The following is a 22,810-nucleotide window of genomic DNA, read 5'->3' on the forward strand; positions in this document are numbered from 1 at the left end:
TAACCTCCTCTGAATCTCCAACACCAGCATGTGGAGCGTCGAGAGGATATCCTGTGACAAATCCCTACGGGGCACCTGGGGAACAGCATCACTGGGCCCAGCACCCACATTGTCATCCCCATAGACTAAGTCGTCGGCTGGCATCTCTTTGACGTTCCTATCGTCGTCGTCACCATTGTGGATGGTGCGGACGGAAAAAATCTCATCCTCGTTGGACGAAGAAATGTCTGTGCTCTGGAGTTGTTCTTCGGGTCCTGAGGGGTCAGTCTTGGGCTGAGGGCCGGCATCCTCTTCTCCGGGGTCTTTTCAATTGCTTGAACAAAGACACTATCCTTGCCGGAAGAAACACTCTGGCTGCTGCCGGGGCACCCTCGACTGGGTCAGCCCCTTTTGCCTTCGAAAGGGAAGCCACCACCATCTCAATGAGCCAGATGATTTGGCCTGGACCACCTTGGCCTTCACAGGCAGGTCGTCCATTCTCTTTTGCGGGCAGCCCGGACTCCTTGTCCTGCTTGGCCTTCTCCTGCGCGGTCAGTTCGGGCACCTTACCCTGTTTGGCCTTATTCGGTGTACCCCGCTGCTTCCTTGGGGTAGCCGACTTCCTCTTGGATGAAGAGCTTGAGCAGTGGCTGGAGATCAAGGCCGATGAACGCGCCCTGACCGTCGTGGGACCCGCTGGAGCATTGACCCTGACTGAATCGGACTCGCAGTGCTTGGCCTTGTGTTGGGCCCCCACGGATGGAGCGCCCTAAAAAGACTTCGAAGCCTGCTCAGGTTTGCTGGATCCGGCAGAGGCATGCCCCTGAGAAGCACCCGGGCTAGAGGCCCTGGACTGGAACCACGCAGCCAACCGGACGCGTCGATCCTTCATTACGCGTGGTGAAGCCATGGCAAATCCCACAATCTTGCGTCGGGTGTAAACAGTACAGGCATTGGGAATGCTCGTCATCCGAATAAACATTCTGCAAACCGCAGCTGGTACACAGCTTGAAGAGGGAAAAGAGGGAAACTTTTCTCCTCCGACATGATCAGGAAAGGTGTAGGCCTGAAGACTTTTGGAAGCTTCCAAGAAGAACACTTGACAATTTCTGCACTTGAGGGGCAATCAAAGATGCCGAAAAACAGGTCCCCGTTTATCGGAAGGATGAATGATGGAGCACACGGGCACTATTGACTGGAAAATACTATTTCCTACCACAAAAAGCAAAAATCGCAGAACAGCTTGAAGAGCAAAACGCAGAGAACTCCCCAACACTTGAACGTGCGGTAAACATTTGAAGATGGCTGCCAGAGGAGGGGCATAGATAGAGGGCAGTCATTGGCTGGGGGCAGTATGACCCAGCGCTCAGTGATTGGTTTATAGGAGAAAGCTAGTTTAGAAACTAAACAAACTTTTTTCTGTTACCGAGGATTCCCAGCCTGACAACGGGCAATATTCATGAGCATGTGAATACATTCCAGACCCCATTGCTGGAGAATGCAGGCTTAATACCCAGTCACTAAAATTATTACAACTTTCATCCGCTCAATAAGTTAGCGACTCTAGTCCTGATAATCCTGTGTCCACACAACATGAAAGGGGTTTTAAATATGGTTGAACTTTGCAGGCCACCTGTCCCAACCTTTACCATTGATCATGGTCAGGGCCTACCTGTTGATTTGATATTAGTGGTCTGATGAATGAAGATAAGTTTACTTCAGAAACAGTTCCTTCACATCTATGTTGCATTCGCTGATGGGCTGGTGCAAAGTCATAATTGTACTATCCAAATGTCTTCTTTTTATAGGGGACTGTTTTTAGAACAGTGATAAAGGTACTAAACTATCTCATCATGGTAAAGGCTCACTCAATACAGAGAAACTCTGCTGTGTAAAAATACCATAGTTGTAAATGGACAGTATGTTTAAATGCAAACTTCAATCAAACTAGGCAACTGAAACCTACTGGTATGCAGAAACACGCTTTTTAAATGTTGCATCTCTTACTTGCACACATGATCGGCTGTACCAGTGAGGTCACTGATCATGCCATATTGAGGTCATATGTCATCAATAATGTCATGAGTGTGCTTAAGGACTGTGCAATGGGAGCCCCATGGTTAAGGTTATGTAGCTTCAACGCCTGCCATATTTCAGGTGTTTGTAGCATTAAATAGTCACCTAAAGCTTTTTCAATTTCAGCTCCCAAAAAAGTATCCCACTGCAATCCATTTTTTTTTTAAAAGAGTGACCCACATCCGGGGATTCTAGAGATTTGCAACTATTTGCATCACTCGATTTGAGCAGATGGGGGGGGGGACAGGCAGGGCTGCACGTATTTGCGGTTATTGCTACAATCTCTGGAGTGAAAAGTAGGACAAGCCAGTCGTAAAATTCACTGAATTGCTTTTAACAGATATAAACATTATCACAAGCGTATATTTATTATTTTCCAGGGCACGTCTTTATATTTATGTAATATATGCAGCGTTGTGTGCCAGCACCGTTTTTTGGAGAAATGCGTTACACATTACATGGGTCAAGCAGGTAGCCATTTTCACTTTGAGTTACTTTATGTGGCTCCAACCTGCTGTGTGCAAAGTCAGCACGCTCCTAGGCAGTATAGCGACGCATGGGCATGTTCGAGGAGGGTCAAGGACATTTAGTTCGCATCCACAAAGCCCCGGTACTGTAGGATATCTGGTGTGTATTCAACGCTTCATGCAGGACTCCTCCCATAGCCCAAGGGGCACACTCTTCCATAGTGTTATAATATGATATGATATAGCATTTATAACACCTATACACAAGTGTTTCAGGGCGCGACGAGGGGAGGGGAGGTACAGAGGGAGGACAAAGACAACGATCTTACTAGGCCAGGTGACATTGAGATCACGCAAGGGGAGGGGATAGAGGGTAAGTGCGGGGGGAAGAGGGCTGGGGAAGTGCAATACATAGGATCAACAGTAAGTGCAGGGGCAAAGAGGGGCGGGGGAGCGGTGCTGGGCCCAAGATCAGAGGGTAGCCAGGTGACCAGTGCAGTTTCAGTCAGGAGTTCAGCAGGGGAGACGAGAGAAGGCAGAAGCAAAGAGGAAGGTCTTGAGGTGCTTCCAGAACCGGAGATGGTTCTCCTCAATATTCAGGGAGGCAGTTCCAGAGGGAGGCCCCAGCCGAAGAACGAGATCTACCGCCAACTCGTTGCTTGGAGAAGCGGCTGACCCTGAGGGAGCAGGAGGCGGATGAACGAAGAGCTTGTTGTTTGACATATGGCCAGTTGCAGAGATCTGTAATCTCAACAACATCCCCTTAAGACGCAATCTGATCCAAAGAGGTTTAGATCAAATGGGGGGGGGGGGGAAATACAGAGATTTCTCAACAAGTTGCAGCCTTTGGAAGGCTTGTAGGCCTGGAAAAGAATCGGTTGTATTTCACAAGAAAATAGGAAGTGAGGTCTTAAAGCCCCCCCCCCCCCATGAACGACAGGTTATTTAGATACATTTATGACGTTAAAGTAGCATACTGTGATCCATGGCTGGGAAATTGGGGGTACTCCTGAAAAAGTAGTGTCAGCATCTTCACGTTCATGAAGCAACAACTGGGTGTGTGGATAGTGTTCAGTTCCAGACGTGTCATTTGAAACATTGGGACTGCCATTTCTGGAATCCACATATGGCTGTAGATCATCCATTTCTGGGGAGTCCTCATTTAGTCCAACGTACGGAGTGCAATGTTCAAATACGAGGTCCTCGTCACTCTTACCTGGTAACGTTATTTCGATGGGATGGTCCGACGACGTATTCCATATCTATGACAGGTAATCACCACAGCTGTGCTGTTTTGGAAAATTTTCGGCGTCTGCATCCTGCGTCAATGACGTCGATACGCTGTCCTCGAGGGCCTCCATCGAGCCGACATCACCAGATGTTATAAGTAGGACGCTCAACGCCCATAGCCTCAGTTGTTTTTTCCCTGAGCGTGTGGCACCAATCTTCTGCCAGTATGACCATAGAAAGCCTTGCGGAAACGTAAGCTGCAATAGCAGAAGAAATTCTGTAGCGGGGCAGGTAGGGAGGAAGCGATGTGGAATACGTCGTCGGACCATCCCATCGAAAGAACGTTACCAGGTAAGAGTAACTTGTTCTTCGAGGGGATTGGGCCTTCCGACGTATTCCAGATCTATGACAGACTCCCAAAGCAGTACCAATGTATGGAGGAGGGAAAAGAATTTAGAATATAGAAATTTAGAATGCCCAAAGAAAGTGCCTGCAACTCACTCACTCTGCGAGCAGAAGTAACCGCAACTAAAAATACAGTTTTAAGGGTTAACAGTCTCAAAGGACAAGAATGTAAATGTTCAAATGGAGCACCCATTAGGAATTTTAGAACAAGGTTCAAATCCCAACCGGGCACCTGGAAAGGCGACGGTGGAAACACATTAGTGAGCCCTTTCAGAAACTGAGAAATTAAAGGAATTTTGAAATAAGAACACTCTTCAGACGAGCGCTTAAATATGGACAGCTCCGCCAGGTAACCTTTAATGGTACCCACTTGCAGGCCCTTGTGGGCCAACGAAAGCAAAAAAGAAATAACCACAGGAATGTCACATGAAAAAGGATCCACATTCTTAACCCTGCACCAGTTGCAGAACTTTCTCAAAGGGCAAAGGTACAGGGGCTTTGTTGCAGGCCGTCTGGGCGAAAGCAACACCTCCATCACGTCTTCAGGGAGGTCCCAATCCTTATAACTCAACCTTTCAGAAGCCAAGCGTGAAGGTTGAGGGATCTGACCTCTGGATGGAGAACCTGAGCCCCCCCCTCCCGTGAGAGCAGATCGTCTCGGTAGGGAAGACGGCGTGGAGGGCAGATGGACAAGTCGAGAACGTCCGGGTACCACGCTCTCCGGGCCCATGCCGGAGTAATGAGGATCATCCGGGAACCGAACCTCCGTAACCTGTGCAGCACTTGCGGGATGATGGAGACTGGAGGAAATGTGTACAGCAGTGGGAAGGACCACTCCACCACGAACACGTCCCCCAAGGCTCCTCTTGAGGAAATTCCCGCAAGCAGAACCTTTTGCACTTCCAGTTGGCACTGGAGGCGAAGAGATCCACTTGTGGGGTCCCCCAAAGGGCGAAGATCTCCAGGATAATCTCCTGAGCCAGCTCCCACTCATGAGAGATCGCACTCTGCCTGCTCAGAGCATCCGCCGTCTCGTTTTCGTCTCCGGCCAGATGAACTGCTGAGATTGAATTTTCCTGCTGGATGGCCCAGAACCAGAGCTGCATCACCTCACTGCAGATAGGAAGTGACCATGCCCCCCCCTTTTTGTTGAGGTAGTGCATGGCTACTGTGTTGTCTGTCAGAATCGGGACATTCTTTCCTCGCACAGTTGGCAGAAAAGCCTTCAGGGCAAGCCCGACGGCCCTCAGCTCCAACAGATTGATATGGAGTCTGGACTCCGACGGAGACCAACGACCGCTGACTGTCAACTCGTTGGCATGAGCTCCCCATCCCGTGAGGGATGCGTCCGTCACAATCGTCACCTCCGGCCAGGGTAGCCAAAATTGAGGCGCGCCCCCCCCCCCTCATCAGATTGCCTTTGACGGCCCACCACAGAAGGTCAGGTGGCCGACAGATGATCTAGGACTTGCTCGGGAGAGCGCGTCCTGATCAACCAATCGTACAGGTAGGGGTAGACGTGAAGTTGAAGGGCCTGGAGGACTTGAGAGAGAGTAGCCATCTTGAACTTGTCCTTCCTGAGGAGCTTGTTCTAACCACGAAAGTCCATGATGGGTCTCAATCCTCCCGTCTTTCTTCGAAATCAAAAAATAAGGGGAATACCATCCAGTGTTCCTCTCCGCTACAAGCACCAGTTCTATGGCACCTTTATCCAGCAGGGATTTTATTTCCTGCGCAAGGAGCAGATCCGGACTCTTCAAAGAAATTCCCTGGTGGATTGTCGTGAGGCCTCTGCCGGAAAGGAAGACAGTAGCCGTGGGCTAAGATCTCCAGAACCCGCACATCTGAAGTAATAGCACGCCATTCTACAAGATGCTGCGCGAGCCCAACCGGCAATCCATGGGACATGGCCTCATGACTGAGCTGAAGCGGCATTGCCTGAGGGTAAAGAGGCAACTGCCCGAGTTGCCTTGGCACCCCGAGTACTTTATTTTACACCTCTGATACCCCTACGGTGGCCCCTTTGACTTGCAGCTCCTCTCGATCTACCAAAGATTGAGTAATATCGAAAGGAACCTCCACTCCATTGCTGTCCCCTAGGACAAAAAGGCAGAGGTTGGCGACCTGCAGCGCTCAACGACTTCGCTGCAGTTTTTGAGGTCTGCAACCTCTCAAGGCTCTCGTCAGCCTTGCTGCCAAAAAGATGTTCACCATCAAAGGGCATGTTGAGAAGCCAGGCTTGTACATCAGGAGCAAACCCCCGACTTCCGCAACCACGCAAACCTGCACATTACGGTGCTCGCTGCCATGGACTGGCTGACGCAATCTGCCATGTCCAGACTCGACTGAACGGATTCACACATGGCATCCCTGCCATCCTGAACAAGAGCAAGAAAGCTATCCCGTCCCTCCCCTTCGGTTATATGTTCAGCCGCCAAAGAGAATTCCACCGAGTATGAGTGAAACGTGCTAAGGCGCACACACAGAGTTGGCTGCCTGTAAAGCCATACCCCCTGAAGAAAACACTTTCTTTGCCCAGCCATCAAAACGTTTGTCGTCCCCATCAGGAGGGATGGTAGGGTACGATACCTGTTTTGCCGGGGCCGTAGGCGCCTGCATCACCAAACTCTCCGGAGTGGGGTGCGCAGTCAAGTAGCTGGGGTCGCTACTGGCTGGACGGTATTTTTGCGGCAAAGACTTGCTCACTGCCGGGAGACTCACCGGAGCAGTCCAAGCCGCTGCCACCCTTCTTTGCAAGGCCATATGGAAAGGCAGTACCGGGTCAGTTGGAGGACCTTGGTCAAGGATACCAGTCAGGTCAGCCTACAGAAAATCCACTGGTGGCGCAGACCACCCCAAGTATTCCGTCACCCTCGACATAAGGCACCGGTACGATGACTCGGTGTGCGTGCCAGGCTCAGGCCTACCGAACTCAACCTCCGGAGAGGTGTCCAGACCACAGGCGTCATGCAAGGACTGACGCAGGTCTTCTAGCTGGCTAGGACCAGACATGAGTTTGTCAGGAACCTCTTCAGGAACCATACCTTCATCAGACCCTTCATCCACCTCAGATGTAATCCAGAGGCTGGAATAAATCCCTGGATGAGGGCACAGACATAGGCTCGAATACAGGCCTTACTGACTTCTGCCTTTCTCAGTTTCCACCGGTCTCTGGGGCACCTCTGCAAAATCCTCCTCAAAAGGCGTCGAGGGAATCGGCAGCGACGTTGAGCGTGGCGCTGATGGCTTCGACACAGGCCTCAAGGGCGGAGCCCCGAGCGTGTCCTTCGACAGCCTTGGCGCCGATGGCTTCCTCAGAGGCGGAGCCTCGAGAGAGTCCTTTGACGGTCTCAGCGCTGACGTCTTCTTCGAAGATCTCACAGGCTCCGACGGTCTCGATGGCGTCGATGACTGGGACCTGGAGCGGGCATGGCTAGAGCGATCCACCTTGTCCGACCGGGACCTCGAAGGTTCCTGGTGATCGTGACGACCGCTAGAGCCCTAAGGCATGCGAACAGTGTCTCTACCTCGTTCCCTGCCGGCGTCATTCGACGGCGCGGACGAAATGGAGCCCTGCGACTGAAAAATCGCCATCATCTCCTTACGGAACGAATCCCATTCTGCAGGAGTGGAATGCTTGGTGGGACAAGCAACCCACCGACGGGCGGAGTCCTCGGACGAGGACAGGGAAGGCGACCAATGACAGCGCTTCCATGAGTGCCTCGAAGAGGCAGAGGAATGGTGGGACACGCTCCGGGACCGAGACCCCCCTGTACTTACGCCGACGATGCAGAGAGTCGGCCCTCGAATCGTCAGTGGAAACCCCAGTGGATTTTGACTTCTGGGGCTTGGATACCTTACCGATGGAAAGCTTCTTCGTACGCTCCTGCAAGGCCTTCGAAGTTAACGCCTGGCAATTGTCACAATCGTCCGTGGCTTAGTCCTCACCGAGGCACCAGAAGCAGGCGTTGTGCGGGTCCGTCAGCAACATCTTGGAACCGCAGTCCCGACACTTCTTGAAACCCGGCCGCGGGGTAGAAGAAGAAGATGAAGACATCATGTAAATCTTCACAAAGAAACTGGTTTGACGAACCGATAAAACAACTCAGAAGAACCGAGGCGCGCCGAGATCTCCGAAGCGAACACGTTTGCGGAAAAAACAGAACTGAGGCAACGGGCGTCGTGCGTCCTACTTATAACATCCGGTGACGTCGGCTCGACGAGGCCCTCGAGGACAGCGTATCGACGCCATCGATGCAGGATGCAGACGACGAAAATTTTCCGTAGCAGCCCAGATGTGGTGATTACCTGTCATAGATATGGAATACGTCGGAGGACCCAATCCCCCTCAAAATTTTGTACCCGATTCAGGCGATAGAATCTTGAGAATTGTGTCAAGCGAAGGAGGCCTTGTTTGGAGAATTGTTCCTAGTTTGAGTCCAAATATTGAATCAGATAAGAACAGACTGGGAAGTAGGACCCATAAACGTATATAAGTCATCAATGGGAGGCATAAGAAATCCAAAAGGGCGAAAAGAAAGTCAATTGGAAGGATATGTTATGTTAAGTTGACTTTACCATTTGCATGGTCTCTAGGTGCTCACTGCCACTGTAAGAAAAATGGCAGGTGGGTTATTGAGCGCAAGAGGGATAGGATAGAGGCTGTGCTCTTCTGTTGAATCTTGCAGAACCAGGAGGAAATGGTGTCTGTGCATGTCGACTTTCTAAGTGTGCTTTGACTGTGTGCACTGGCTTTTTGTGTCATGAGTGGTAATGCCCAGTGTCTGGGTTTGTTTGCGGATGTTTGTTGTGGCAGATGTGCAGTTTGTGCTGGCAGAAGTAAGGTTTGTCTCGTCTGCAGTGGCTCTTTAGGGCGTTTTTGGACCTTGGGAGGTATGCGGGAGAGGAGCAGGGGTGGTTAGTACAGTGGAAAATTTCAGAGTGTAGTACGCTTTCAACACAGAGGCCGAATTCAGAGGGCAGCAGTACTCTATTCAATACAGTGTCTACATTTCAGGATTCATCCAAGTGTAATATATGTGCTGCCTTAAAACATCTTCTAAGTGCAGTACAGTGGCTACCCTAAGAAGTCATCTAAGAGCAATACATAGATTACTCTCAAAATATTTTCTTCAAAATGTAATACATTAGCTACCCTCGACATGCATCCAAGTGCAATACATTTGCTGCTCTCAAAGGATTCTTCTAAGTGTGATACATTGGCTAGATTTGGAGCGCAGTGAGGTTCAACCCAGTGTTAAAAATGTCATGATAGTGAATAAAGCAATAAAGTAGTGGCAGTATTTTCTAAGCACAGCCTTGACTATGCTCCCAATGTCTATCACCTTAACTGTCTGTAGCAGTAGACTACTTTGCATGGTGCACACAGCGAACAGGAGGGGTGGGCTAAAGTGTGACAGGAATAAGGACTTGGGAGTGATGGAGCTGGGAAGGGGCGGCACAGCGAGCTTGAGGGACGTGAAAGGTAAAAAAAAAATGTAATGACCGCACCAGGTCACTCACCCAGTGAAAATTAGTCCAAGTACGGGTCTGCAAATTGGACCCGCTCTCAAGTCTTTGGGAGGCAGAGATGCAAAATAGACTTTTCAATTCTCAAAGGGAAGACACGCAATGCAGGAAGATGCCATTTGCATGAAGTTCTGGGAGAGGTAAGGTAGTCGGGGTGCACAATAAGCCCTAGATGCTGCAGAGATGCATATAAAACTATCCAACAGACGCCAGTCAAGAAAGGACTTGACAAAGTAATAAGCCATCGGACACACGGGGGCAAGCATACTAAAACAGGGGGAGTAAAGCTGAACACCGTAGGATGTCAAATCATGTTCATCCACACTTCTATATGGCTTAGGCTGTCTTAATGGGGCTCCACAGTCTTTCCAGTGAGCGGTCACGATGGGCCACGAGTCAGGACACATGGGAATAATTTGCAACGAGGAGGTGTGGGGATGACAGTACGCCATTTGCGCTGTCACCAGATTCATTATTAGGGAGTATATGACGACACACCGATATTGGAAGCTAAAACAACCGTAAGGGGACACCTAAAATGGAACACACTGGTTCAGTGACACCACTTTATTGTTCCGGGGAGCAGATTGCTTGGCACACACCCTTCTAGAGCACCATGTGACTGAGCAGCAGAATGCTAGGAGAGGAAGAACAAAGGGAGTAACCCAAGAGGGGAAAATGTTCCCATTGGACGGTTTTGCGCTTGTGAGGTCTGGATGTTGGATGCCATTTTTAAAGGACAGAAATATAGCGCACAGCAGCTGATAAATCCAGATTTGAAGGCCATTACCAGCAACTTAACATTTTAACAGGTCAACACACAGACTAGGGAAATGTAAACATGGATCTGTTAATGAGCACTCTTGCAAGGGACACGCCACAGGAATGCAAACGCCTGTAGTAGCAGTTCTCTGAATATATCACTCGAAGAGAGTCAGCAGAGTCCTTGTTGTCCTTGCGAGTCTTCCGCTTTTGTCAATTCTGATAACGTGTGCATTTAAGGGTCTACGTTTTTGCTGACCGGTTTTGTGGACAGGTACTCAGCAACTCGGATTATAATCTTTTTTTGAATTCCCATATATCCAGAGCGTTTTCATTTTTCGTCTTGTCTTGGGCTAATTGTTTCCGAACACTAACGGCTTTCCCTCTGCCTGTGGATTAACACTGCACTATATTGCAGTATACCGCCATTTACTCACTTAAAAGCTCAAGGGACCTAAAGGGCAGGGAGAGGGGGTGGGGGAGACGCACTCTGGCGGCTCCTCAAGCAGCCGGGCGTGCCCTGCCGTTGACCTGCTATTTTCCTCCCCATTTGGCTTTGGAGTAAAGGCTGCCTGTCTCAGCAGGAAGTAGGCACTGCGGCATCTATTAGTCTCTGCGTTTCGTTTTGAAAGTTCGGCACCGACTCTGATTTTGAACTTAGTTTAGACATCAGTCATCTGCCCACTAACCACCTTATAGGGGCTGTGAGTTTCTCTCCCAGTTATAGTAGTGGTTACGGGCAGAGTCTTTGGTGGTGATTTTGGCAGCTATTTCAGCGATTGTGTGGATCATTTATCTAATGGTTGGCGGTGTTACTTTTTTGCGGCAGGATAGCTCCTAGTCAGAGGACTCTGAGGACACTTAAATTGGACTCTTGAATTTGGCAGACCTATTCTTTTTTGTTCATTGATTTTGGAATATTAATGGAACATCAATGACACCAGACTTTTTTTTTAATAGTACTTGCTCAGCATCTTTTACTCTTGGCTATCAATCCCGTATGGAATTTTAACATTTCTGGTCTTTTGTGATTCACTTCTGTTTTTAGGTAAACGCCATCATCTTGTATCAATCTCTATCAAATACGGTGGTTTTTATATGGGTGCTATATTAGTTTTTATTTAATTTCATATATGTTCTACTGAGTTTTATTGTGCCTAGAAGACATTTTCTTTTTAAGATGCACGGTATACCATTATTGCTTAGTACCAACTTCTTTGTATTTTAGTGTCCCTTCTAGGACGCCCATACAAGATTAACTTTTAGAGAGTCTAAAAAAACGGTAAAAAGAAAATTAAGAGGATGAGGGAGCTTTGGGGAAAATGGCAAGTGCCAAAAAGCCAAAGCAAGCTAGAGCTCCGAAAGCTACCCCCAAATCCATAGCCAGGACCCCGAGGCCCAGGAGAGCCGTCAGTCAACTCTCATTAGACTCCCATCTAAAGACTATGGCCGGGAACCTGGAGGATAGGATACAGGTCACCGAAAAAGCCATATTGGAAGCCGCTTCTTCTATTGGGGTCGTAGACGATATGGGGATGAGAGGAGGCTCAACTGTACTTAGGCTATCATGTGAGGTGATTATTAAGGCACTCCCTGCTCACTGTGCTGAGAGGCACAGCTTCACCTCCCTGATGAGGTCCAAACAGGCTGAAACACGTATATGGGGTTGCTGTTGGTACTCTTGTTCAGAGAGGAATTGCCATAGCATTTCGGTGCTGCACTGCTCATGTGGGCGGGACAAAGACTGATATGCAAATGGATATTTCCCATCTGTGAAAGGTACAGTGAGCAAAAAGTGTGTGCTGCAAACTCATCTCAGAGCAGGTTATCGTGCCATGTTCTTTCTGGAGAGGAGCGTCTGCTACCTTTTTTGAAATATGATTATTAAGGATGTTGGGCCTGATGAGGGGCTGGGTCTAATTTGGATATTAAGGAGACTCCTCTGAGTAAGGGTGTTGCACCATTTAGTGACAAGTGGGAAAACATGCTCCTTTTTGGGGTTAGGGAGGTGGTTAAGCAGGGGGTTATCGCCCTCAGTAGGGAACATTTCATTAGCCTCAACAACAATGGAGGATGATAAGATTTGGCTAGAGTGCCTAAGTGATACAACATTGAAGCCCCTTTACCAGCCTTTGGCCCAGAAATTGTGAATACCAGCTAGGGATTAACCTTAGAAGCGAAATGGCTGGAAAGGGCCACTTATGCCCTCCTCCAATCTTTTAAAAGTGGGGTCATGAATACCTTAGCGATAACAGATGACTCCATTAGAGATTTAAAACAACGTGGGGGAGGAGTTAAGGTGGTTTGGTTGTAATGGTTAAGGCGTCACTACCAAGTAGGGTGGAGATGGTAGAGACCATGATGGACTTTTGAGGTTTAATCCGCTTGGTAGTGAAAGGTTTGACGTCCTAAACCTCTACAATAATCCCAACAAGGTAGAGGGGGAGAAATAGACGAAGGTAAAGGATTTTTTGGATAAGTATCAGGCTGATGGAGGGGGCACTCACAGATTTGGGGGGGGATTTTAACATCAAATGGGATGTGGTTTAGCAAGCGATCTGTATGAATCTTTAGAGGATCAACTTTTACAGGTTTCGAATCCTCAAATGGAGGCTACTACGGTATGTGCTAGGGGCCTCCAATTTAGTGCCTGGCTGATCGAGTGGGGCATGAGATCGGTGAATGGGCGTATCAACCCCGGACATCCCAGGCAAACCTATGTTTAATAACCATCTAAGTTTTTCTACTATTGATTATTTTTGCCTGTCATTAGATCTATGGAAAAATATTGTGAGTTTTGAAGTACCCAGAGTGGGTAACAGTGATCATTAACCCTTGGTTTTAACTATTAGTGGATTGGCCGTGGGGGTGGGGCATTTCTATAGAATAGTGTACCAAGTGGAAACCTAAAAGGATAAAGTGGGGGAAAATTCAAGGTTCCGGTTTGCATTTAAAAATACTGGCCGGGCTAAAAAACAGAATAAATGGGAATCCTTGAGAACTATCTGGTCCCCGGGAACTGGTGGGTTTCTTAATGGTCATTCTGGAGGCTCTAACTGGGGGCTTTTTGGTGGAGCCCAAACAAAAAAGGGAGTTATGGGAAGAAGGACTGGTTTGAGCAGGCTTGTATAACGGCAAAATTAGCACCTCTAAATGCCCAAAATGTCCAATGTCTGACAGATGTAACTTCGTTCGAACTCATTCTGATTATCGTAGGGTGATTGAGCAAAGGAAAATGGAGCTGGAAGATTGAGCCTGGGACGAATTCCTGGAGGCAATTAGGCTTCTGAGAATTTGTTAAGGGAGGGCCCGTCGGCAATGGAATGCAGGACCAAAGAGGCACCCATGTAGGGGCGGCAGATTGGGTATCCTATTGTGGGACACTGTTTGGCAATGGTTGTGTTCAAAAGGAGAAGGAGCCTGGGGGTGTAACATTATGTTTTTCCATGGAAGAGGTTGTTAAAGCAATGGGGCTCAGTCACAAAGTCGAGCCCATGGTCCGGATGCTATACCGGCGCACCTTTTTATGGAAGAAATGTACCTATATGTTGCTCCACTGCTGACCTGCAGGAGTTCAGGGCATTACCCACCCTCTTGGAAGTTGGCGACTATTTTACCCATATTTAGAAAGGGAGACTTAACTATGACTTCATCATACCGACCTATATCTCTCTTGGACACCTCATTTAAAAATGTTGTACAGGTTTTGCTGGGATATATAGAGAGTTGGCTTACAGATGGGGCAATTTTGACTGATATTCAATTTGGTTTTCGCCCCAGTTTAGGTACGATGGAACAAGTATTGAATTTGTTCCTGCTGGTGTCAAACTTTGTATTCTGCAGGAGCAAGGTGGTTTATCTAGCCTTTACGGACTTAAGCACAGCCTTCGACAAAGTCGATCGATTTAAGTTGTGGGCTGTGCTCGAATAGATGGGCTGTCCTGAGGCAATCCTGGGGGTGTTGCAGGAGATTCATACAGATAGAGCCAATGTTCGATTTGCACCTGGGGGCAGGTGCACAGAGTGTTTTAACATAGGGCTGGGGGTCAGGCAAGGGTGTGTGCTCGCCCTCATACCCTTTATACATTGATGGGTTATTGCAGGCCCTTTTGAGTACTGGTGCAGACTGTTTGAGCCTGGGGGTAGGCCCTTCCCGGTATTAGAATACGCTGACGATACAGTGCTTATGGCCAGAAACTCCAAGGCTCTACAGGTTTTGGTTGATGCTTATGCTTCCTTTATGAACGCCCTGGGAATTAAGATCAACACTGTTAAATTAGCAGTGATTGAGGAAGGAATTACATCAAGATGCGCCCCATAGTCTGTAGAGCGGAAGTAATTCCCAGGGTAGCTGAATATGATTGTCTGGGGGTAAGGTTTTCAGAGACCCTGACGGGCAGCACCCATGTAAAGAAAAAGTCCCTGAAAATGAGCCAGTATCTGTGGGGGCTTATCCCGCTTTTTAGCAAGAGTAAGGGCCAGCACATGCAATCAGCACTTAAGGTCTATACAGCACAAATTAAGGCAGCTACCCAATACGGAGTAGCGCTGTGGGGTTATTGTAAACCCGGCAATTTGCAGGGTAAGGAAAACCACAAAAAAAAAAAAACTTCTAGGGCTTCCAGGTTGATCATCCTGTGCCTCGGTTCATAGGGAACTGCGGATGGCCTTCTGGGAGGATGATTGGGCAGCTGCCCTGTGCAATTTATGGCCGAGGCTATGGGAAAATATGAATGCTACTTTAGTTCAAGAAGTATGTTGTATAGGGATAGGTGGGCCAAAATACACTGGTTGCAAACTGTCGGGGATCTTTTGTGTAATGTTCCGGTTCAGTTTCCTCCTGTCTCTGTTATCGTTGAACGTAAGAACATATAAGGAGGCAGTGACCCGGGGGATTGCGGTAAAACGTGCCCTTGCAGTACGGGTGACACATTCTAACAGTTATCACAGTCCTAAGTGGGTTTCCGAATATACAGCCGTATCTCGTCTGGGCTAGGAAAAGGCATTATAGTTGGCTTATCACTCGGGCAAGATTTGACTGTTTAATGCTGAGGGGGAATGCTGAGAAATGGCCTGGATATCCAGATGATCCCAGCTGCCCTGTGTGTGAGCTCCTAAGGGGAATTTGAGTCATTTTATACTATTCTGCCCAGGTTATGGGGAGATCAGAAAATTGACAATTTTGCAGATTTGAAAATGAACGGACTTGCGTCAGTATAGACCTGTTATGGTGTTTCTTTTGACGGACGTAACTGAATTGATGGCATGGTCCCGTTTTCCTACCTGAAGGCTGCTATGTATAGAAGAAAGGGATTTTTATGGGGATAGAATGCTGTATTTTATGAATTTGATAATGTGTGTTTTTAATGTTCTTTTCTGAAAAATAATTTGTTCTGATGATTTATTCACTTTGTATTCCTTGTTCAAAGTGTGTTTTGTTTAGGTATGATGGATTTTTCTTTTATCAAAATAAACACAACTAACAGTCACACAGATGCATAAATCAAAGTGCAAAAAGCAAAGTTGCAAGCTAATAGCCAGCCATAAAAAGTCACTTGCCATCTCAATGCTATACATACACACAGCACACCATTTCTTACTTGCCAAGAATCAAATATCACTAGCCAATAGCTAGAGCACATTTTGTGCCCTGCATAAATGACAGATCCTGTTCTTCTCCCCCCCTTCCCATTTCAAGAGACCCCATTACATTAGGTATGGGTGGAAGATTATTTCTAGCCCTCTGCCTTCTTCACTGTGCTACTCACCTCGACCTAAGTGTCAGAGGAAGATGCTTTCCCTCCACAGTCTGGCAGAATATTTGATCATATTGAAGAATGACAATAGTTGCCTTGGCAAATGTCAACTACAAAGTGCAGTTTACTTCTATAATTTGTATAGCTCACAGTATTAACCATCTGAAAGCACTTTACACTGTATAGTATAAGAAACCCATGTTGGCAACAGTAAACCGACAAGTGATCACAGTTCAAGGGTGTTTATTAATCTGCAAAAATGGGTGACATAAATGCCTAATCTAACCATAAATTTAACTTGGGAGAGATCTACAACCAGCAAATAATAAAGCAGTCCTATTGGCATCTTGTCAAATAAAAAGGGCCTATACTTAAAAAAAAAAAAACAACACTATTGCCAATCCTTACAACTAAATAGTGTGGGATAGAAAATGTTCAAAAAAAGAAAGGAGTGTTCACCAAATGACATGTCGGGATGGTGTGGCTGGGTCTCCCTTCCCTGCATTTTTAGCATGGGCCAAGGCAGGACCTTTGAGCACAGCACACTCCTGGCCTCACCAGCACAGGGTTGTAGTTCCTTTCAATGATTCTAGGACCTTCCGGGGACAAGTCTCTTGTCTGCAAAAGTCTCTTGCCTTAGAAGGTCAGCTGTACCAAAACAAACAAAGTTCCTTTGTCAATCTTTTCACGTTGGGCGACTGCTCTTCGACTCTTGGATCCCCCTCAGCAAGGCTCCGATCCTTCTTGCAATATTAGCCTCCCTCAATCGGGTTCACCATAGCATTTCACGGGCATCCCTCAGTCAGGGTCACATTTGCCACCGTTTCACTAAACCCCTTGGGTTCTCTTCTCCTAAATCGGGGTCTCAACCCCCATTCAGGCTTTCTCTAAAGCCCCCAGTCAGGTTTCGCACAGTTCAGTCACCACAATGTCCAAAGGTATGTTAGGGGTCACTCCATTTCGCAGGTTTCCCTCAGTCAGGTTTATGTCTGCCTCCACTAAGGCCTCTTGGGACTTGTAGTTTCACCTGGTTCGAAAGAGGCGGCACCAGCCAGAGACCTTAGAATGAGCGCCATTTGGCGTCAGTCCACTCTAGCTTTGGTGCCAGTTTCTTTCGCAAAAGTTCAAAAGGGCTTCCCTCTTCCGGGCTTGGACCCTTCTCCAACAGTTCACAAGGGGGATTCCCTCTGTCGGGCTCAGACCGATCCAAGGTTCACCAAGAAGACCATCTCCACTGGGCCCAAGTCTCCTCTCACCTCAGTTTTCAAAAGAAAGGTTTTGCGACTTCCAGTCCCAGAATGCACTGTTAGGACTTTGCTCCCACTTCTCAGCTCTCCAAAATGGCATTTGGCATTGGGAGCTGCAGGAGCTAAAAGGGGATGCTGTTCCGAGGTCCGGGTCTCTCCTGCTGACCCTCAGAGACCTGGGTTCACCTGAATGGCCAAGTGGAGGAGTTCTGCTGTTGGTACTGCCAGGCAACCCCAGCTGCCCCTGTACTTGTCTTCTGGAGGTACAGCTCCCACTCCACAGTCCAATCTCCTCTGTACTCACAGGGCCAGTGTCAAGGCGGTTTTCTCCTCCAGGTCACGCTTGTCTCTACAGCTCCTTTGGTATTCCTCAGGCTTCGGGCACCTTGCAGCATCCCTAATTCGCTCAAAGTGTGCTTTCCTGCCCCGCCTTTTATACTTTCTAGTAGTGACTGGATCCAGGTGTGATTGGTTGTAAGGGAATGCCTGACCCTGCCCGTCCTCGTTAGCAGACCATGGCGGTCGTCCATAGGAGTTAAAGGCCCAAGGATTCCTATGGGTAATTCTTATCCTCCCATTCTCTCTCCTCTTCGTCTCAGTGGTTTCAGAAAGGAACAGGAGGAATTCTGGGAAGTGTTGTTTTTACTAGAGAGTACTAGTTTACAAGGACTAGTTTACTAGGGAGTTTAGGAAAATCAGGTAAAATATTGTGAGGAAAAGCCCACTTATTGTACGGGGTGATATATGGGATTGTTAGGCAGAAACCTGTGCAGTTCCCTTAGGGACCACTGCAAAAGATTTAGGACTACAGGTGTTTGGCAGTAAACTAACTTGGTAGCAGTCTGTACCACACAGATTCACTTGGTAGCTGTGGCTGAGCAGTCAGACTTCCCTCAAGAGTTAGGCAGTATGCAGAGTATACACAATAGGTACAGAGACACAGTAGTACAAATAAACACTGACCAGAGCTTTAAGTATATAATTTATTTAAAGACACTTGTGATTTACACTAGCAAAAAGATGTAAGTAAATTCAGCACACAGTCACTATCATATGGGATACATTACTCACCGTAATCGTATTTCTGATGCTTGTATCTGTTTAGATTCACATGCTGTGCATAGGCCGACATCTAGTGGAAGCTGCGGAGTATTACAGTTTGTTTTTCGAAACTCGAAAATGGGCGTCGACACAGGCGTGCCAGTAATACTATCCCTAGTGTGACGTCCACTGTACCCAAGATCCCTCACGCGTCTAGGATCCTCAGATTGTATTTTTTCTGACATGAGGAAGCATGAGGAGTAGCGTGAGTACTGATAATCCAAGCAGATAGACAGAAAGGTAAGACTACCAGCAATCATGCGCCTTCTCTCGGAGGGGAGGAAGGGTGGGTCGCATGTGAATCTAAGCAGATACAAGCATCAGAAATACGATTACGGTGAGTAATGTATCCCTTCTGAGGCTTGTGGAATCTGCTTAGATCACATGCTGTGCATAGATTAGCGAGCAGTACCAGAAGAAGGAGGTGGGATGTGAGAAGAGTCATGAGCAAACAGGTGTCTCAGAACCGCTTGTCCCACTTGTGTATTTGTCTTGGAATGAGTGTCAATGCAGTAATGCTGAGTAAAAGTGTGAATAGAGCTCCAAGTAGCTGCTTTGCAAATGGTGTCGAGGGGAACATTTGCAATGAAAGCCAGAGTGGCCCCAATGCCTCTAGTAGAGTGGGCTCTTGGCGTAAAAGGCAGAGTTTTTTCAGAAAGAGTAACACAGCTGTATACAGTTGATAATCCACTTCGAGATAGCGCCTTTAGAGACGCGATCTCCCTCTCTGCCTGTAGCTACCGAGACAAACAGTTGATCTGTTTTCCTTAGCGGTCTGGTTTTGTTTACATAGTAGAGGACCGCCCTACGCACATCTAGGGTGTTAAGTTTCACCTCAGCCGAGCTTTGCGGGTTCTGGAAGAAAGCTGGAAGCTCGATGGACTGGTTTACATGGAATTTAGATATAAATTTAGGTGAGAACCTAGGGTGTGTGCGTAAACCCAGTTTGTCTTTGTGGATAGTAAAGAAAGGATCCTGCACTGACAGAGCCTGAATTTCACTGACCCTTCTTATAGAGGTAATGGCTACTAAGAAGGCCGTTTTATAAGTCAGGTGTTTGAGACTACTTTTATGCATGGGTTCGAAAGGGGGGCCCATGAGCTTAGCTAGCACCACATTGAGGTCCCATCCTGGCGGTGGGTTCGAAATAGGAGGGTGAAGTCTCTTTACTCCTTCCATGAAGGCTTTAACTACTGGTACTTTCCACCACGATACCTTGTTATGGGATGTGGTGTACGCCGAGAGGGCTGCCAGGTGTACTTTCAGAGAGTTAAAAACCAAACCTGCGTCCAGCAGGTGGAGCATGTATGTTACAACGTTGGAAGGAGTGCAATCAACTGGGTTGATTTGTTTATTCTGGCACCAAATAACGAATCTCTTCCACTTGTCAAAGTAACAGTGCCTTGTGTTTGGTTTCCTGGATTCTTTTAGGATGTCCATGCACCTCTGTGGTAAATTGAGATGCCCAAACTCTATGACTTCAGGAGCCATGCTGCCAGGTTCATTGAGTTGGGTTCCTGGTGCACTGTTTGACCTTGTTGCTGGGACAGTAGGTTGTACCAGGCTGGGAGTTTGATGGGCTCGCACACCGCCATCCTGCGTAGGTGTGGAAACCATGGTTGTCTCGCCCACATGGGAGCAACTAGGATGAGCGTCATCGATTCCTTGTTCATCTTGTACACCACCTTCCTGATGAGGAGTTGGTGGAAAAGCGTACGCAAACATCCCTGACCAGTTCATCCACAGGGCGTTCCCTTGGGAGCCTGGCTGGGGGAACCTGGATGCAAATCCTGGGCATTGTTTGTTTTCGCTTGTGGCGAATAGGTCTATAGTGGGGAAACCCCACTGAGAGAAGAGATCTTCTACGATATCTCTGTGAAGGACCCATTCGTGTTCTTCTGGGAGGGAGTCTCTGCTTAGGGCATCCGCTAGGGAATTGAGCTCCCCTGGAACATGTTGTGATGACAGGAAGATGTTCCGTCTGAGTGCCCATATCCAGATTTTCTGGGCAAGCTTGGACAGATTTGGCGAACGAGTCCCTCCTTGTTTGTTCAGATAGAACATGGCTGTCGTGCTGTCCGTCCGGATCTGCACCGACAAGTTTAGCAGATAGGGCTCGAACGCCCGAAGCGCTCGGAATACTGCCAGCAGCTCCAGCAGGTTGATGTGGTTCTTGGCTACTGAGTGAGACCAGAGACCCTGAGCTGTGTGGTGGAGATGGTGAGCTCCCCACCCAGTCAGGCATGCATCTGTAGTCACCACTGCTTGTACTTCGGGATCATAAAAGGGTTTTCCCCTTGCGAGATTCTCTCTTGTCCACCAGTGTAAGCTCTGTACGAGTGTTGGCGAAACGACCACTAGATCGTCCCACTGACCACTTGCCTGAGACCACTGTTTCGCCAACCATTCCTGCATGGGACGCATGCGCAGACGCGCGTGGGGGACCAGGTAAATGCATGACGCCATCATGCCCAGTAACCGCATTGCTTTGCGTACCGTTATTTGTTGACCTGACTGATAATGTGGAATCTGCAGTAGTATATTCCGAATTCTCTCTTCCGAAGGGAAGGTCAACCCTTTCTGAGTATCTAGGATTGCTCCTAGGAACTGTTTTGAGGTGCTTGGCACCAGACTTGACTTCTTCTCGTTGATAGAGAAGCCTAATTCGTGGAGGAGGTTGATAGTCCTCTGAATGTTTGACCTGCAAATTCCTGGGGTTTCCCCCGTTATGAGCCAGTCGTCCAGATAAGGGTACACTGGGATTGCCTCCCTGCGTAGGTGTGCAGCTGCCACCGCCAGTACCTTGGTGAATACCCTTGGTGCTGAAGCTATCCCGAAGGGCAGTACCTTGAATTGGTAGTGGCGACTGTTTACCTTGAAGCGCAAGTATTTTCTGTGGGCTGGGAGCATGGAAATATGAAAATAAGCATCTTTCATATCCAAGGTTGCCATGTACTCCCCTTTTTTAGGAGGGGGATTACCTCTTGTAGCGTGGTCATACGGAATTTTTGGGGCTTGACATACTTGTTGGCAGGCCGTAAGTCCAATACTGGGCGCATTGTCAAATCTTTCTTTGGCACAAGGAAGTAAGTTGAATAGATACCCTTGTTTACCTGGTGTCCTGGGACGAGTTCTATCGCGTCCTTTTCTAGCAGAATGGCGATCTCCTCGAGAAGGATCTTCTGATGTTCTAAGGAGTGTATTCTTTGTCGTGGAGGGTGGTTCCGGGGACGCTGCAGTAATTCTATACAATATCCTGTGGACACTGTTGACAGCACCCATCTGTCTGAGGTGATCCCTTCCCAAGCCTGGGTGAAGTTGGAAATGCGTCCCCCTACTGGGGTTGCGTGAGAAGGGACCCTGAACTGAGCGTCACTGCTTTGGTGGAGGCGTGCCCCCTCCCTTGTTGGGGCTGCCTCTGCCTCTTCCACGACCTCTCTTGTTACCCCTGCCGTAACTTTGGGTAGACTGCTGGTTGTTGTTCCATTGTGTACCCTGTCCTTGGGCATAGTTGCCTTTTTGTGAATTTTGGCCGCGTGGGCGACGAAAATTACTGTTCCCCCTCTGGTTAGGGGGTTTGTTGGTAAGCTGGCCAAGGGATTTGAGAGTCTCGTACTCGTCCTTGGCATTCTTAAGTGCGTCTTCGACCGCTTTCCCAAACAATAGATCGGGTTCCACCGGCTTGTCTATTAATGAAGCCTGGGTTTCTGTTTTGAACCTCGACTGCCGTAACCACGCATGTCTCTTGATAACAGTACCTTCTGCTATCAATCTTCCTGCGTTGTCCGCGGCGTCAAAAGTTGCTTTTAATATGCAACCAGACACGGCTCTCCCTTCTGCCGAGATCCGAGCCAACTGGCCCTTTAACGGTTCAGGAGCAGAGGCTATGAGCGCCGCAACCTCTTCCCATTGATGGCAGTTGTAACTTGCCAACAGGGTGGTGGAGTTTGCGATCCTTGCTTGGTAGGCGGACGTTGAGGCTACCTTCCTGCCAAACCCGTACAGTCTTTTGCTCTCCTTGTCGGGAGGAGCTTCTGACGACGATAAGGGTGTCCCAGCCCTCTTCAGAGTGTTGGTAACCACTAGGGAGTCTGGTTTAAGATGTCCTCTTATATAAAGAGGGTCAGACTGGGCTGCCCGAAAAAGTTTTTCGACTCTGGGGTTGACGGCTCTGGTGAGGTTAGGATTCACCAGGGATGGATCTATTCTACGTTGGATGGATTTAAGGATAGGGATGGTCTGAGCGACCGGCCTCCTC

General features: G+C 48.2%; 1 protein-coding gene across 1 annotated transcript in view; it reads right to left on the minus strand.

Moving 5' to 3' along the window:
* The window catches only part of GPT2 (glutamic--pyruvic transaminase 2), a 352,603-nt gene that overhangs the window by 90,602 nt on the left and 239,191 nt on the right, over window positions 1–22,810 (minus strand). The gene's annotated exons all lie outside the window — the stretch shown is intronic.

The sequence above is a fragment of the Ambystoma mexicanum genome, chromosome 1p (genome assembly GCF_040938575.1).
Source record: "Ambystoma mexicanum isolate Mex_15411 chromosome 1p, UKY_AmexF1_1, whole genome shotgun sequence".
Taxonomy (NCBI): Eukaryota; Metazoa; Chordata; class Amphibia; order Caudata; family Ambystomatidae; genus Ambystoma; species Ambystoma mexicanum.